This window comes from Siniperca chuatsi, linkage group LG4 (assembly GCF_020085105.1).
Source record: "Siniperca chuatsi isolate FFG_IHB_CAS linkage group LG4, ASM2008510v1, whole genome shotgun sequence".
Taxonomy (NCBI): domain Eukaryota; kingdom Metazoa; phylum Chordata; class Actinopteri; order Centrarchiformes; family Sinipercidae; genus Siniperca; species Siniperca chuatsi.
The window spans coordinates 19906238-19923606 of NC_058045.1; the positions used below are offsets into that span (position 1 = coordinate 19906238).

The 17369-nt window shown below is 40.7% G+C and overlaps 1 protein-coding gene across 34 annotated transcripts in view; it reads left to right on the forward strand.

Moving 5' to 3' along the window:
• Positions 1 to 17369, forward strand: part of mical3a (microtubule associated monooxygenase, calponin and LIM domain containing 3a) — an 89913-nt gene that overhangs the window by 18117 nt on the left and 54427 nt on the right. For 25 of the 34 annotated variants that reach the window (XM_044192142.1, XM_044192151.1, XM_044192158.1 and 22 more), the window contains exon 1: positions 6024 to 6220. The exons of 1 other annotated variant lie outside the window; for it this stretch is intronic. The gene's annotated coding sequence lies outside the window, so the exon portion shown is untranslated. Of the gene's footprint in view, positions 1 to 2754; positions 3085 to 6023; positions 6221 to 17369 lie in introns of those variants that run through there. 8 more of the 34 variants (XM_044192167.1, XM_044192169.1, XM_044192168.1 and 5 more) reach the window with 2 other exon arrangements.

Sequence of the window (17369 nt, forward strand, 5' to 3'; positions counted from 1 at the left end):
GTTAGTGTTACTGTTTGTGTGTGTGTGCCAGTATACACTTGTTAGAGTGCAAGATGGTCACCTTGCATCATCCACTGATCCTTTGATGCCTGGTTCTTACACTAATGGCTAAGCAGCAAGAACACAGGGTAATCACAAAATTCCATTGTTGGCAAGTTTAGCCAATCGATTAGACCAATCGTTAGCATAGACCAGCATTCTTTGGTCACGTATTCAAAAAACTTTTAATCAGACTTGCATGTGTTTTGTATGGCTGTAATATTATGCCCATATCTACCTTTAGTCTCCTCATTGTTTAGATAGTGTGGGGTTATGTGCTTTATCTTGCACCCACCCTATGTAAAATTGTCTCCAAATCGTCCTAGAATCTTGTTTTACTTATAATGGAAATTAAGTGAGATTAACTTTGTTTCTGTATTATGCTTTTTTTTTTAAATGTGTGGTGTGGTGATATCTGAAATAAAGCAGATTGCTTCATAAGTGGTTTTGCATGATTCATAAAAATCCTTTACTCAAACTCCATTATATTATCTCACTGCCAGATTTCTGTTTTTATATGCCTTAGACAAAAATAAAGACTCAACACCTGGTGAGCCAATTTTTTAGGAGAAACAATGTTTGCAAATGCAGATGCTGTAGGAGTAACACTGCTCTGCAGTAATAACCCTGCTCTCTCTCTCTCCTCCTCCTCTGCAGCCCAGTGCTCACTGGCCGGTAACAGGTTACTGGTGACAGGCCATGAACATGACGAGATCGCCTATTAGTATCACTGCTCTCATCATCACATATTTGTTTTTTAGTTTCACTGACAGCTTCATTTGGTTGAGTCTATTCACTAACTATGATTTTACAGTGTCTTTTACTCTGTCTCTCTCTCTCATCAAACTGAGCGAGAAAGCATGACAATGCTCAACACAGCAAGTATAAAGTGTCCTACTGTATGATTTACATGGGAAAGTCTAGTTTTACTGAATTCTATTAAAGAAAATGTTTTTGATTGGAGTGAATAACACCTTTATGTGTGCAGTGTCTGCTGGGTGCAGAGACACAGATGGCTTTGGAGACAGCAGTGCATGTTTTATTAATAAAGCTCACTGCCCAGTTATAGCATCAGAATAAAAAAATGGCTGCACAGTGCATTGCCCGGTTACCTTAGGAACGCAATGTTTGAGCTATGTTTCTAATCGATTCAGACAGCCTCTGTAGATGAGGACAAGAGAATAATCAAGAGCAAATGGAATTCTGGAAAACACATATTAAAGACAGCAAAACAGTTACTTCCACAATGGAAATATGTATCAGAGCCTCTCTGTAGGTAGCATGGAGAAAAGGGAGATTTTTTTGGTGTAGTTTTCATTTTAATCCCACATGATATTTTGTATTATTTTATTCACAAATGTGTTCAAATAGTGAAGAAATCTATGTAGACACAGGCCAAAGGAAGGTGTGTATTTCTCAACTTGTTTGTGTAATTGCTGTGTACTTTGAATGAAATAAAATGCTCCAAAGATGGCAGATGTCTAGATTTTTTTCCATGTCCAAATGTCAGTATCTATTTTGTCCATCAGGAATTAAAGGGTACACACTAAGAAAAGCCTTTCTACATTTGCACTGTAAAACAAAATGGTTAAAAATAAAGAAAAAAAACAACAACCTAGATGGCCACCAACTTTGTGAACTGTGTCAGAACTCAGAATAAGTGAGACATATTTTTGAGTTGCTCAATACCTTGCAAAGGCAACACATGACAGCTCAGCTCAGAAAAAAATTCTCCCAGAACAAGAACATTTCTCATCTCTGGCAGAACTGGACCAATCCCAGGCCATTACACAACAGTCTGGACAACAAGCCTGGACCATGATTACTCATGTCATCGTTGGGAATAAGCGTGAAATTGACAGAGACCTACTTTCCCTCAAATGGGGTATAAAACACCCAAGCTCTCTTTTTGAAATCTTTTATTGCCTCAATGAACATGGAAAGTGTTTTTCTCTTTCATTCAACAGCTAAATGCTTTCATTGCAGCTGTTCTTGTGCCAGTTTTTTCCTCAGCTTTCAAGTCTGTAAAACGCTTGTAAAATGTATGACAGCAGGGTGCTTATCATTATACAATTATGGCACATAGGCTGTTCAACACATGTCCATGGTGCTGTGTTAGTTTTTGTATTTCTATCACTGTTGGAGTTACACATAAAGCTAAGTGTGCAGTATTAATGTAATCCTTAATTCAGGAAATACATTTAGGTCATACTTGCCATCAGCAGTAGCAGAAACAGCAGTCTCCCTCTGGCGTATGTCTCAGTGACCAAAACATTGTTTTACTGTTTGCCATTGTATTCAGTATGAATAATACTGTGTCTAACAGTGAATAGTAGCAGTTATGCATCTGTCTGGTTTCTGCTGTGCTATATATAGCTTCCTGTGGCCCCTGTAGGAGAGGTTGAAGTGTGGTAGGCCAGCAGGTCAAGCTGCCACATATGGGTGCTCTCGTATGTCTTGTAACACTTGTGTTATTTCTTCATCCCGGCCCCTGGTAGTTTGGAATGCAATTTAGTGGCAGCAGCAGCAGCAGCATAACAGCAAACAGTGGGGGGACAGCTGAGGCAGAGCCGAGCCCGACATCTGAGATCAGCAAGCCAGAAGTGCTATAAGTCAGTCAGCCAGTCAAGTAGAATCATCCTGGACTGTCTGAAGCTCCACTTCAGCTCAACCCCACCTTAAAAAGACGCCCATTGTGTCTGTGTGTGTTTGCAGGCGGCCTGAGTGAGGATCCCTCCCATTTGGGAACTGGTGGGCGTGTGACATCACCCCCCACTCCATCCCTCCCTCCCTTACTTTCACGTGTCAGACCAATCAGCGCACAGGGAGATACGGTCACACGAGATACCCCCACCAGTCTTGGTTACCATGGCAACGAGCACTGGTCCAGGCAGCATCTTGCTGTGGTGAGAAGAGGGGGAGAGAAGGCAGGAGGAGAGGCAGAAAGAGACGGGGAAAGGGAGGGAGGAAAATAGAAAGAGAACAAATCCCAGCCAGAGGAATACCTTTTGGACCTTCAGCTTGTGCCTGTCTTCCCTCTGTACAGTGAGTACTTGACCTTTATTATCCGCTTTCATCAGCTTCATCATAGGTGATTGAATGGAGATTTGATGCAGTCCATTGTCATCTGTGTTTGATAATGTGATATGGCAGATACCTTTGAAGATTTCTGGGATGACATCACATGTAATCCCTTTGTTATGTTGGTAATGTGTGCAGCCTGCCTCACCTTAGGTAGACAAGCCTTTGTCTGCATGCTTCAGTCAGCTGGCTAATGGCAAACCTCAGTTAGTGAACAGAGGCGTGGTGGGAACTAAGGTGCTCAGTGCAATTAGAGGCGGTTTCATAATGTGGCGAAACTCTCTCTGGTGTATTGTGATCCGGCAGTATGCCATTCTACTCCTGACTCCTAATCTCAGTCCTTTTTTGTCTTCATTGCTACTCCTCCAAGTCTGTCTTCCCTTTTCTCTCTCTCTTATTTTCACACAAGCGGACCCGGCTGACATCCTGCGTCCCCTTGTGGTTTGTTTAATTAGCAAATCTGTGCAAATCCAACTAGGGCAGCTTGTTCTGATTGGAGACCTCATATGTGTAATGTCCTTGTGGTGGTGGAGACAGTAAGTTTTCCTGGCTGCAAGTCCTCTCACAGTCAAAATGTTGCTGTTTTTAACAAGCGTAGGTTTGAAGCTCATATTAGTATTGCAATAACGTGAGAGATGTGATGCAGTGTTAATGGTTCCAGTTAGAAAGAGCTAAGACAGAGTAGTCTCTCATTCGTCCAGGAGAGTTCTATCGTAGAAAAGGTTTCAGTCGTAGTCATCTGGACACTGTTTTCAGAATCAAGACGTTTCGGCTCCCATCCGGAAGTCATTCTCAATTGTTTCTTTTTCTACGATAAGAAAGAGCTACATTTTTACTATGCACATAACCTTAGTTGCAGAAATATTTTTACATCTTTCAACTCAGTGACTAACTGCCTGTCTTTAATAATAAAGTTCACAAATCTTTGTTTTGAGTTACAAAAAAATTATAGAGCTATTATGCACTTACACAGGTATGCAGCAGTACAGAGACCAATTCACCGTGTGCTACAGGAGGAAGTGAGAAGTTTAATGTTTTTTTACCACCCTAAAAGAAAGCATTATGTAACCCTCAAATCTAGAGCTACAGTAATGATTATTTCATTTTCTACAAAAGACAGACATTGCCTGTGAACTTGCAGCACAGTATGTATTTGAGTGAATGAACAAAAATAAAGTTGTAGCACTGATCCTTCCACGTGGCTGTATTCAAGTTGAAGTTTACACAGCGCCTTTGTGAGGGATTACAAGTGCCATGTGCGCCCGTGTGCTCTCAAAAACCAGCCGCACAGGCCAATCTGTCCGGTGACAGGAGGTGTCCGCCTTGCTGGATGCTCAAGAGGGAGAGATCGACTCTGTAGTGTGCAGCGAGCTGATAGTAGCAGGAGGATTCCTCTTTCCAGCACAGCCTGGCAAGGGCTCAGCATAGCATTGTACTCAGTAGAGAATACAGATAAAAGGCTATTTCTGATGAAGTGGATGAACTTTATCTTAAGTAGTCACATTTTGAGATTTCACTGTTTTTGCTAGCCTGCGATCCAGTTGTTGGCAGTGGGACAGTTGAAGCAACAGTGACTTTGATAGTTGAGTGGATTTTACTAAGGGCTTGCATGTCATTGACCTTTCCTTTGAATCAGCCAAGACACTTAGGATAATCATACAGCTTTTAATAGTTTTTTGGATTTGCAGTCAGGATTGCTCTGCTGTTTAAATACACAATGTGTTTTGTAGTATAAGTCTTGGATTGTGTTGTGATTGAGACAGAACAAAGCAGTGTATCAGTGATGTATATTTCTGTATGTGGGAAGCAGCCAAAGACTCACTTTGTTTTCCATGTGATGTCTTGCCATTTGAAAGTGACTGTTTGAAACTTATAATTTTCCCAAGTTGTAATCTTAAGTGGTTTTCCACCAAGGCAAACTTCAGCCTGTCTAAAACCACGGCACAATCCATGTCTATGCTTTGTTAGAAAACAAACAAATAGGCTTTTGAATTCAATGGGAATGATATTTTTCAAAATTCCATACAGTGGAAAAGACACTTGCAGACAGACACAACAAACTCAATGAGACTGAGGAATTAACTTATCCCTTCTTTCACTGCTGCCTATACTTCTTTTACAGTGGCCATGTAAAACTGCTGGGTGCCACAAACACTTTGTTCATTGAATTACTCTGATAACTCAATTGAACAAATCAGCAACAATGTAGACTCAAGAGCACTAGCTCATGCATTGGTTTGAATTTCAGTCCCAACTCGACTGAAGTTAAGTGATAGGCTACATTAGTTTAAGTAAACTCAGTTTTCATAGAATTTGAATTTGAGAATGACATTAACTTAACTGTTATCACTCGTTCTGTATTATTAGCCTATTAGTGATAATAATTTATCATTAAACCTTCTTTAGACAGGTTAATGTCAGTTGTTGACATTAACCTGTCTAAACGTCTCATGTCATGTCAAGTATTTGTTTAGGGTGCACAGTCACACAAGGTAGCAAGGAATACTTTACAGTAAAGGAGGATTTTAATAAAATCTCTGCAGTTCGGCTATCATGTAAAATCCCGCCCGCCTTTCCCTGTTGTGTAAACCAGTTTAATGTTTCTGACACCATGTGAAGGCAGCAGTACTGCTGCGTCACGTTGGAAGAGACCAATCGGATTAAACTTAGTTAAAACACGCAGGCTTACTCCAAGGAGTAGTGGGGGTTTCTCATCTTAAATTTTCAAATAAATTCAGATACATTCTAACATAACACAGTTTCGTCTCAATATACCCCCTTATGTTTTGTTGTACTCTTGTGTTAGCACGAATTATAGTGAAATTAATACGCTTGCGATGTTTCGGTAACGTGTTGTTATTTATAGACTTTCTCGCGCCCCCATCCTTTAAGTCGTTATGGTTTCGACCGATCCCTCTCTGTCAGTTTCAAGTTGCGCCTTCTCCTCTGCTGTGCGGTTCCCTGCTTTGGCCTTTACAAGCATTACCCGCTCAAGAAATACTCCAATATTGTGGATTTTACCGTAGAATCTGGATCTACACACGGACATGGATTCATTCCCGCCATATATGGGTGGATTATAAACACACAGGATTTAAAGGTAATGTTCCTCCCAGTCGCTTGACAAACACGGTGCATTTTGTAACGTTACCCTGGGATCCGCGGACTGCACCTCTGCACGTTTGGGAATGTCACGGTCTGGCGGTTTTAATAGAGCAACTAACGATTTAACTACGCGGTCCTGTAATAAATCTCACATTTTTTATCTGCATACGTTGGTACGTGCACATTGCTGCAATGGTCAGTGTATCAGTGTAGCTATCAGCCTGTTACAGATTTGAAGGGGTAGCCTGTAGAATATGGTGGATGGATGGTGGCAATATTCACACCCAATCAGTTATATTGAAATATCCTCATCTTGGACAAAATTATGTAGTCTAAAAGCCGTCTTGATTTTATTGACATTTCCTTTATTGAACTGGCAAGGGCACATAATAATACAGATATATCTTATTCATATCAACAGCTTGATACCTGAAGCTGGAGTACTTTTGACAACATGTTTTTTTGTAATTACAGTCACAACTGAACTGGAAAAAAATGTGTTAATTACATGTACTTGATTTGACTCTCAGGAGGGAATACCTGTTGTTTTGGTAGTGTTTTCTCTTTGTATGGAACATTTCTGCAAACCTATATGTTTCTTGTCACATAAGCCTTTTTATATTTTACAAATATCTGTTGTATAATAGTACAGAACAACTTAAGTAGTACCAATATTGTGTTAGAAGCCACTAAAGTACAATAAATATTTGTATCTGCTCCGTAACTATTAGAAGCAGTGTAACATGTACTCATGAAGGCAAACTGTGTGACCTTGACAGTGTCTTTTGTCTCTGATTTTGTTATTGAAGAGGAGAAACGGGATGAGTTTTTAATTTAGCAGCTCGTTTTCTTGCACTTACAGTCACAAACTGAATTGTGTTTATGGTCAAGGCAAGCAAGCAGGTGATGATGTTGTCACTTAAAGAGTTTGAGGGCTAAACTGTCCACAACACAGACCAACACCTGATTTGTGCCCAGAGGTCTTTCATGTTGTAGGTTGGCATCATGTCGTGATTCCCAAGTCACTCAAATTCTCTTACTAATGAATGCTTTTATTTGATGCGTCTGTCTTTGGTCTTGCTGACTTACTGACCTCAACAGCAATGACAATATCATATTACTCCAGCTGTCCCAGATCATACATCGACACACAGCAACAAGAGGCAGTCTGTGGCTAGATGGAGCGGTGAGGTCCTGACCTGACAGGCGTCTGGACAAAGACTCTTATCCTGTCTCAGTCGAGTGATGGAGCGTTTGTTTTATTGATCAGTGGTATTGACCTTTTGTTGCATTTTATCCACCTCCTTTTCAGGCTGTAGCAGCTTCAATGCTAGACTTTGGACATCTTCTCTGAGGTCACAGGGTGCCGCAGGGCAGGCAGACGTTAATTGGGATGCGCTACCTCTGTTATGCTGCACGTGTTATCATAACTCACAGTTTCCCTCTTTAAGAGATCAGGGTGTGGAGCAGAGAGGAGGATGTTTGCTTGGTGGCTGACTCAGCGCAAGAAAGAACTGGAGAAGGCTGCAGTCTGGCTTTCTGGAGAGGAGCTGGGTCAGACTTGTATAAGTAACCTCTGGTGTGCAGCTCCCCTGCTACATTGTTAACATAGATGTAAAAACTGTTTTATGTCAGCCAGACATTTGCAGTTATATATATTGATATTGTGATGAAAAATTAGATATACTGTGAACAAAAGATTTAGTCCTAGTTTAGCAGTATTTCTTTTGTTTTTCTGCCCCCGCTAAGAAGACTTCTGGATGCTGCAATTAATTCATAATGAAGAGTCAGCTCTCTTTCTGTTATGTCTTACCCTTTTATCCTGTTTTGAGACAGAGGCAAAGCACCTTTTTTCCTTGTGACAAAGTTGGCTCATCGTAAATTCCCTGAAACTGCCCAGCATAAAAAGAATTAGGCAGATTGGATGTTAGAGCATGTTTTATCAATACCATCAATGCCATGCGCTGCATCCATGGAAGGTAGTGTGGATGTGTAGCGGGAAAAGTGAAGCTGAGTCACTTTGACCCCTCGCTGATTGTCTCTTGGAGGGAGAGAGTGAGTTCCTGTCTAGCTCTGACCCCCCACGACCCTACAAAGTACCATGGATTTGGAAACACACTGCTAGATGAAAGGACAGAAGGAAGGAAGTCCTCTGAAGGCAGCTCCTGCTGTGTCATGAGCGGCTGGATGTATCCCCAACTGTCAAGTTTTTGCCCAGAGGTCTGTTGCTGTGGTGGACTCATCAGAAGCTTGCAGGCCCCGTTGATATCAAACCAACATGCATATGGTGTCTGCATTAAGTCCTTGAAAGGATAGATGTCTGTAACTAGATGCTAATGGCATGTTGTTAACCTTTTTTTTTTTTTTTTTTTTTAGGGTGTTCTGCGCAAGCACTTACTATAAGGAAATCAGTATTGAAAGCAATTACCATGTTACCCCTTCATCTGTGTCCTTTACTGAATGAGGTCATTTGCGTATTCCTGAGTGTTGAGTCAGACAGACATTGTAAAACCAAACAGCCTGGAAGAAACCATTAAGATACCACTAAGGTTATTATGTTACTGTTTTCAGAATAAAATATATTTGAAAGCTGGAAAGTATAAACTCAAGACCTACGTCAAGATATAATTCCCATCCTGTTTCCTAAAGTTTTGAGGTCCCGTGAGATGGTTGATGAATTGGTATCTGCCACCATTCTTCTTCCTTACTACCAATACATTTTTAAATTAGAAACATGGCATTAGACAGATCAGATTTGGAGGACTAAGCCACTGGTTGAAGTTGTGTGACTACTAAGTATGGCCCCAGTCCATTTGCTTTGGTGATTTCTTACAGCTCCGGATTAAAGACTTACTTCTTGGCTGCTACTTGTACCTTGCAGGTCAGAAGTAGGCCAGTATGACAAATGCATTCCTGAGGCCAGGCCAATGAGACTGTTTACATTTTGCCACTCTGCTGACCCTTGAACACTGTAGCAGAGCCGCACAGCCGTTCTTTTCCCTCTGTGTGTGATGAATGACATTGTCTAGGACTAAATATATTTAAAACACACAAGGTGTACAGAGGACAAAGTTATTGTTTCCACCTTAGCAATATCAAACAGTTTTTCTTGTGTGGCTGTAAAACAGTCTTCTAGAGGCTCCTAGGTGGTCATGTTACATGACTCATGAATTGCATCCTGTATGTGATATCTGTCATGTCCCATCCCAATGAACACTTATCCAAATGATTGTAGGTTTATGGTCTTGTTAAATGGAACTTGCTTTATAGCAATCAGTTGCTCATGTCTATCTCATTTAGTAGGCTACTACCTTTTTGTGGGATTTTTAAAGGTGCACTAATCAATACTTTTTATTGCCACTTTTTAGCTCATTGTTTGCTAAACGGTTTAAACAGGTGTACTGTACACTACCTGCCTTGCAGCAAACAGCAGACAGAAGTTATCGACTAGCTGGTGAACATAGTGGAGACTTTAGCAGCTAAAGAGCGAGTAGGGAGTTGGGGGAGACCAAAACAAAGGTAAAAGTAGAGTGAGTGTTGGACTTACACCCGTGTTCCCCTGCTGGAATTGAACTGGAGAGGCTGTGGTTACATGGGAGGCCTCTTAACCACTAGGCTACCAAGACTCCCCATTTTTTCACTCTTTTGCTTTTGTGTGTTTTCTCAGGTCCTTACTCTAACATTTACCACACCAAACCTATAATTTAAATTAGCTAAAAGTAGGATTGTAATGTCGCCGAAATGCCAAACCGATTTGCGATCAGATAGGATTCGGCTATGGAGACGGGACGTTCACGAAGGAGCCAAATCAAACAGTCAGCTTTTAAAAGTGTAACGTGGCTATTAATATCTTGCATTAGCCCTGCTGATTTTATTATTTGGGATGTAGTGAGGGTAAACGCACAAACAGTTTACGCACCTTTTTCAAATGCAACCATTTGTTTTACCACTATTTGTGTCTGATTTGTGTCAACAACTGTCCTTCTAACCAAACATAAATGAAGCAAAGTATCAGTAACAGCTCATTATTGTGGATAACAGTAATTCTTAAAGTGATTTGAAAGTCAGTGGTGAGTTCTTTGTTCTTGGTGAACCACAGGAAGATGTTGAAGTGTTGACATATGCGCAATAAATTTCTTCAGACGCTTATTTTGTGGTGTGGTCTCAAGTTTTAATTCTTCACTCTTATTGTTACGACTTACCCCAGTGGGGCAGGTTGTAACAATACAATGCCTTGTATTTGACATAAATTAATGAATTCTGTGATGTATGTGGGAAAAATTGAAAACATCGCCATTTGTAGTAGACAAATAAGGGTACATTGTGTTAGGGCTGCACAATATGGATTATTCTGACAGATATTACGATTGCGATATGATTCAAGATTAGTGGGAATGATCGTTTTTGCATCACAATTTTCATTTTCACTGAAAAAACTACTAAAATCATGATGATGTGACATTTGTCGGGGTCTGTACCAAACAAACATGTTTTTTTTTTTACATCTGGAGAATAAGATTTGTAGGCCAGCGCATCTCTGCAGCTATACAGTACTTCATTATAGTGCTGTTTTGTCATTCATTTTACCTTTATCAAAAACTGCAGCTTCTGCGATTTGGATATAGCACTTAGTTATATTGCGATTTTGATAATATTTCAATTAATTGTGCAGCCCTACTTTGTGTCAAAATTTAAGAGCTCCAGCACAAAAATTCTGTGAGTTATAGGTGCTGGGACAAAAAGTTTTACAACCATCCCCTTCCCCATGGTTTTCCCTACTCGGATTATTTTGTCCGAGAGTATTTTCCAAACCGACGACATAACAGGTGCGTTGTGTTTAGGTAACGTCAAACTTGGCTAGCAAGCTAGCTCCCCCCCCTCTCCAGTTAGCTATGTTTGTTATGTGTCTATGTCTGTTCATAACGGTATTCTGAATGTATTCATTTAACTAAATAGCCGAGTAGGCCTAATGAGTGGCACCTAATGTGAATACACAGTGTTTTTAATGTCGATCCTTGACCATGTTACCCCTTCAACTGTGTCCTTTACTAAATGAGGTAATTTGCATATTCCTGAGGAAATTTGTTTTTAAATTACTTTCTTTATCTGGGGGAGGACCCCCCCACACTTCTTGCCAATTATGTGTCTTTCCAAGTTTGCTCCCCCATTTTAAAACATAACCAGGTGCCCATGTTAACACCTAAACATGTTGTCACCATTTTTAGGTTTATACCTAAACCTAACCATTTGTTACTTAAACAAAAACTTTGTACCCTGTACATCAACTTAAAGATCTTTTAAAAGTAATATCTAAACATAACTACCCAACTTTGCAAACAGGGGGCCTCTGACAAAGACCTTTGTAACTCAAATACAACCGTTTGTTACGTGACTCATTAAATAAACCATGTCTCTGTAGTACTTCAATAGATGAGAGGGCACGGGTGTTACCAAGCATCCGGCTGGTGTTGCCTGATAGACTTAGGCCTTACTGTAACTAGTCAGGTCTTACTCTGACACATCTTTTTGTTCTGAAACCTACATAACAGCTTGTCCTTTTCAGCTATCAGGCTTCAGGAAGCATCTAACAGCTGCTCAGCCTATAGCGTTAACCTTCCTCTCGGGCCCTTTCACTCCAGTAAACCGTTCGTCCCTCTAGAGACCACATCATATTTCACATTCACTCTGTGGTTGTGTGTGGAGGAGCCGCAGGGTCTTGTTATCTGCCTATCTGGACTAGAGACGAATTCTTTTCTGGCAGGCCTGCTGGAGAAACAAGCCCACTAAATGTTCTTTCCCAGAAGAGAGTGAACAAACCTACATGGGCCTTGTCTCTGCTGGCCTTTCATCCACCAGAGTGGGGCTGTCTGTCTGTCGTGGGTTTAACAACCTGTGAATCTCATTGAGGCACACATTCAGGGGTGCACTGCCAAATGGACTGCACTTCCTTAGCAATTGATGCTATGGCAGGCAGAAAGTTAGTCTTATCACTGTTATATCAGTATGGGAAGCTAATTGGAGGGATTGCTTAGTGTACACCTGCTTCAGGTACAGTAGCCAGGATTCTTTCTAAACCACAAGGTGAAAAGGGAGTTTTCCTTTAGGATGGTCGCTGAAGTATTTAAAGGAATAGTTCAGAGAAATACATTTATTTCCTTTCCTCTGTGAGAGTGAGATGAGAAGATCAGTATCAATGTCATGTCTGTGCGCATCAAGTAGAGGCAGGGGGGAACGGCAAGCCTGGTCCTGTCCAAGTTAAAAATACACCTCTACAGCGGACTTATTTACACATTGTGTCATGTTGGTTTAACCTGTACATAATGAGAAATGAAAAACACAAGTTGTGATTTATTTTAAATTTTATTATTATTTATAGGGAGCTATTCCTTGACGAACTACAGTTTATCCTTCTGCCCAGTACTTCCTTGCTCTATCTCTGGCTATAGTGGGGGTTGTACAGGCAGGATGGTATCAAACCTGAAAAAGTGTTCCATAGCGTATCCCCTAACCCCTAAAATAACATAGTCTTTTTATTTATTTATTTTTTTTTACATTTCTGTTGAACTATTCCTTTAAAATACCATAACTTAAGCTTTTGGTAACCTTTTGGTAGTTCTGGGCTTATTATTGACTGAAGCCTATTTTCTAGGTTGTTATTGCAGTATCAATAAAGTGGTTTTGAATAGGACCTACAAAGTCATACAAACATGTTATTTAATGATCTGCATATTGTTATGGCCAATAGCCAGTAATGGAGGCAAGGTACGCACACACCTGGAAAATCTTTGAAGCTTTCTAAGGAATATGAAATTAGGTGTGAAAATGTTTTGAAAAAGTGGGTTGTGTTTTAAGTGTTTTTGTTTAAAAGAAATGTAGCTCTGATTTCCTCACTTAGCCTCTCAACAGCAAAATACACAGGATTTCCTGCAGCCATTTATTAAGGCTTGTGACTTCCCAGTGTGACTCCTCACATTGGAATTAATTCATTGGAACTCTGCTTCTATGGTGTACACTATCTACTCCCCCTCTTTTCTAGTTAATCCATCCTCCCTCCCTCTTTTCTGTTTATTTATTGAATCATGACTTATAGCCAAGTACTTAAAGTTTTCATCCAGTGTTTAAATGTAATCTGTGGTGCACCTGTCAAACACTTGATCTGACTACTGCCTGCATCTTGTAATATGTGACAGGGATTAAAGTATAATTTGGGAGGAATCTGTTTTCATGCTTTCTTCGGTAAAGCTATCAGCGCGCTTCATAGCCATGAAACGCGCTGTGTGGGTGTTCGGTTACCTTCCTACTGGATCAGCCTGCTGCTCTGCACAGTTCACACAGGAAGGCCGACGTTCCTCTGGTCCTGGGTGTGCTGGACTATTTAGTGGAACTGGCACGAGGGAGATGAAATGATTGAGCAATGTGAGGCTGGTATGAAAGCCACTCACACATATTCTCACACCGCTGTCTGTTTGATGTGCATATGTGTGCAATCTAAACTATATTGGACTACGTCACTTTGGGGCATATTTATAGGTTTTCTTGGTGGGTTTGACTTGCAGATGGGGAAATAAGCTTTTTGGAGTTTTCTCAGGTTATCACAGGTGAAAATACAGGTGTAGCTTACTTAATATTTAACAGAAATGTAACCTTTTTTGCCCTCTCAAAAGACATACTATATGCTCTATAAATCATTGCAAACAGTGCACTGAAGAGTTGGTCAAATGCAACAGTAATGTAAATGAGATTTCTGTTATCAACTCTGAAAGCCAACTCTGAATAATGAGTTTTAGCAGTACGCACTCACTGGCTAAACCTCATATCAAGGAGGGTAGGTCTTGGCCCAGCTGATATTTGTATACCTGCTTTCCACAGTCCTCAGTTTACAGTCGACCTATTAGGTATCCTGGTCTTCACTAGTTGATTCAGTGAGAATATAACCTAGTTCACAAGTGCAACTGGGGCCCTCAGGATTGCTAGTTCCCTGCAGCTGCTTCACTGCACTCTGACAGGCTGTCACAAATCAAAAACGGAGGATGTTTGAGCCCTGGAGAAAGGTCAAGGCATCTGCAGGTCTAGGTAGGTTGTGTTGGCTAGTCAGTGTTTGTGCAGAGTGAACTGTCGGTAGTATATTCTGCTGATTCCCTTATTTTACAATCCCCACACATCCCGAGACGTGTTTACCATGAACTTCTCACAGCCGTGCCCACGCACTGAGATTAGAGAAAGCAAGTGTGGGTATGACAGGATTATGACTTGTGCTGGGTGCATGTCACTGTTGCATGTCCCATCAAGGCTTTGCAAGGCAGCCATTGGTTTCTTTGGTCTTGTCAGATGATATTGATCATAAAATGATTTTAAATGAGGCACTGATGTTGGTAAATCTGGAAAGAATAAATCTTGAATGAAGGACCAGGTCCACGTGGCAGACTACACCTGGGACATTGTTGTTTTTGTAATGAAAAATATATATATACATTTTTCTTCCATTGCTTATTTGGATTAACATTTAACATCAGAATATAGCATCCTTTTCTGCATGTTGACATCAGGTTGGCACCTTGTGTGTGTGTGTGTGTGTGGCACACCTGTAAATCAATTTCTAAAATAAATAAGAGTCAGCGGCTCACTGACATCCGTTACTTTTCTTTATTATGATATTTCTCCCACAATTGTAACAACTATTCATAGTATCATAACCACAATTTCACCCTCAGTCAGCCCTAGCAAGAAATCACACAATGTCAGTAGCGGGAATATCATTTGTCATTCTTTCTTTGCTCATTTCCAGCCTGCTGGGTTGTTACATTCAGCAGGCCTCCACAAAGGCAGGAATTCTGGCTGTTTGCTGAGCCTCTTCGAAGTTTAACTATTAGCTTTGTAATTAATATGGGGAAGAAAGGAGAGCGACAGAGTTGTACTGTATTTTCCCATGGCCTGCCAGAAGAAGAAACGCACCATGGGTTAGCCTTTGTGTATTAAATGTGTGATCTAGTTATGAGGCCTCGAAGGTTAGTTTTTATGTCTTGGCCCAGCTGTTTATGTTCCTGTCCATCATCCTTCATGTCTGAACACACAGAGAGACAAAAGAATCATTTTGAGATATTTGGTTTGTCAGGAAGAAAAAAAGAACCACTCTGATTGACGTGTTTAGATATTGTTGGATGTAGGATAGGCCTAATTCTTATCCAGCTTTTGATTATTTAGATTTTCATTTTCCATCTGCTTTCTGCTTTGTTACATAAAAACGTCAGTTAAGCAGGTCCTGTAGCCAGTCTGAGGCATCCTCTCCTTCTCTCCTGCATGCCTCCATTCCACAATGGTCATGACTAAGCCTTGGAGACTAGCCTGTGTTTGCCTACTAGTCTCAGATTACACTTCCTAGTTCGCTGGGAACCAGATACATGCCTCCATCTCACTACGCACACTGGTGTGAAATATGCAAATCAACAACGGAGATAACCAAATGTAAAAAAATCCATGAAGATTTTTATGAGCAGTGCTATTGATAGCATTTTTCCTCCATCCCTCTTGTGGTTCACTGTTTATGGCTGCATAGCTGTAGTTGCCTACTATGTTATGAAAGGCATGAAGGTGGGAGAAGTGGCATTCGAGTTGGGATTTGAGAGGTCTCCTAAATTAAATAGCTGCGGCAATTGCTGGCAGGCAGCCTTAATTGACCATGTTTGACACCCATAAGCAACCAGTCTGGGCACAGGCTCAGACTCCCCTGAAGCCGTTACTAATATGAATTTCAGAAGAACATCCCTTTGTCGTCAGTAAATATTCCCCTGAGTCATCTCAAAGAGAGATTTAAAGTAAATTTTTTCATTGGCTGTGCTATTTTGCACTTTGAAACCAATCCATTTGAAATCCCCTGTCATGGTTGGAATAGGTCTAATATTGGCTAGTAGATTCAGAAATGTAATGGGGCTCAGATTCAGTTAAGCCCTCGCTTTTTAGGGCAGAATTGAGGGTTGCCTTGGCAGGACAACTGAGCAACGGACCAGTATTAGTAATCAAGCAAGTGGTGGTGGTCATGTTCTTCTTAGCTGTTGTATTTCAGTTCAACTATAGCGAAAAGGAAGGTAGTGAAAACTGTTTTTACTACTATTTATGTACTACACAATACAGCACATATTATCCAGATTAACATTTTTTAACACATTTTTTAACACATCTCGCTTTTGAAAGATGGTACTTTTATTGTTAGATGGAAAGAATTCAGATGAAAAGGGCATCAAATACTTGCACTGCATTTTCAGAGATGATCCATTTGAAGGGGGCATTTATGATTTACTGGGAGCTTACAGTGGTCAGACAGGAAAGGGAGAGAAGATGACACATGGTACGGGTAATGAGACCGGCACAAACAGAGGATGCTTGGTGCACACTTTGTACTTTAAATCTCGGTTCACCAAGTCCCAGATGTGATGAATTTGACTTAGAACAGGATGTTTTTCCACTGTGCTACTGAGTATTAATGTGTCAGTCTGTTTAGCATTTAAGAGAGGACAACATGGAATTCATATGTTTATTGGCTCAGAGGCTGATCTGTTGGTGAAAATCTGTACCAGTTGTGGGAGCTAACATGAAGCGCTCAGCTGCACAGCGCAGCCTGACTGTCAGGAGCAGAAGTGATTCAAAAGCCAGATGGTTTGGAGGCGGCCTCTGCCAGAAGCAAGTTGAGTTTCAGTCAACAAATGTTTGTGTACCCTGTGAGCTCCGAGGCTTTGTGTGCTGATGTGAATAGACACAAAACTGTCTCCACTCCTGTAGGCTGATCCCATGTATATGAATAGCAGAAATGAGCATAGTGGTTTGCATAAGGGCTTAATGAATGTATCTGTACAATATCAGATATCAAAGAGTGTAACATAGCTATTCATTCACCTTGTTGACTTAAGCTTCACGTGTATTATCATTCTGTTGACACGCATGTGATAATGTTAGGAGTCACACTCCTTTATTACTGTCATTCCAGGTAATTATATTTCTACCAGTTTTTGATTTTCTGGTTTAGACAAACAAACACGCTCTCCACACTGGTGTTTATAGACTCGACTCTGGATAATACTGCTCAGACTGAGCTCGCAGAGTTTGACCTGAGGCTCTGAATTCCCTTCTGTTTACAGCTTCGGTTTACAGGA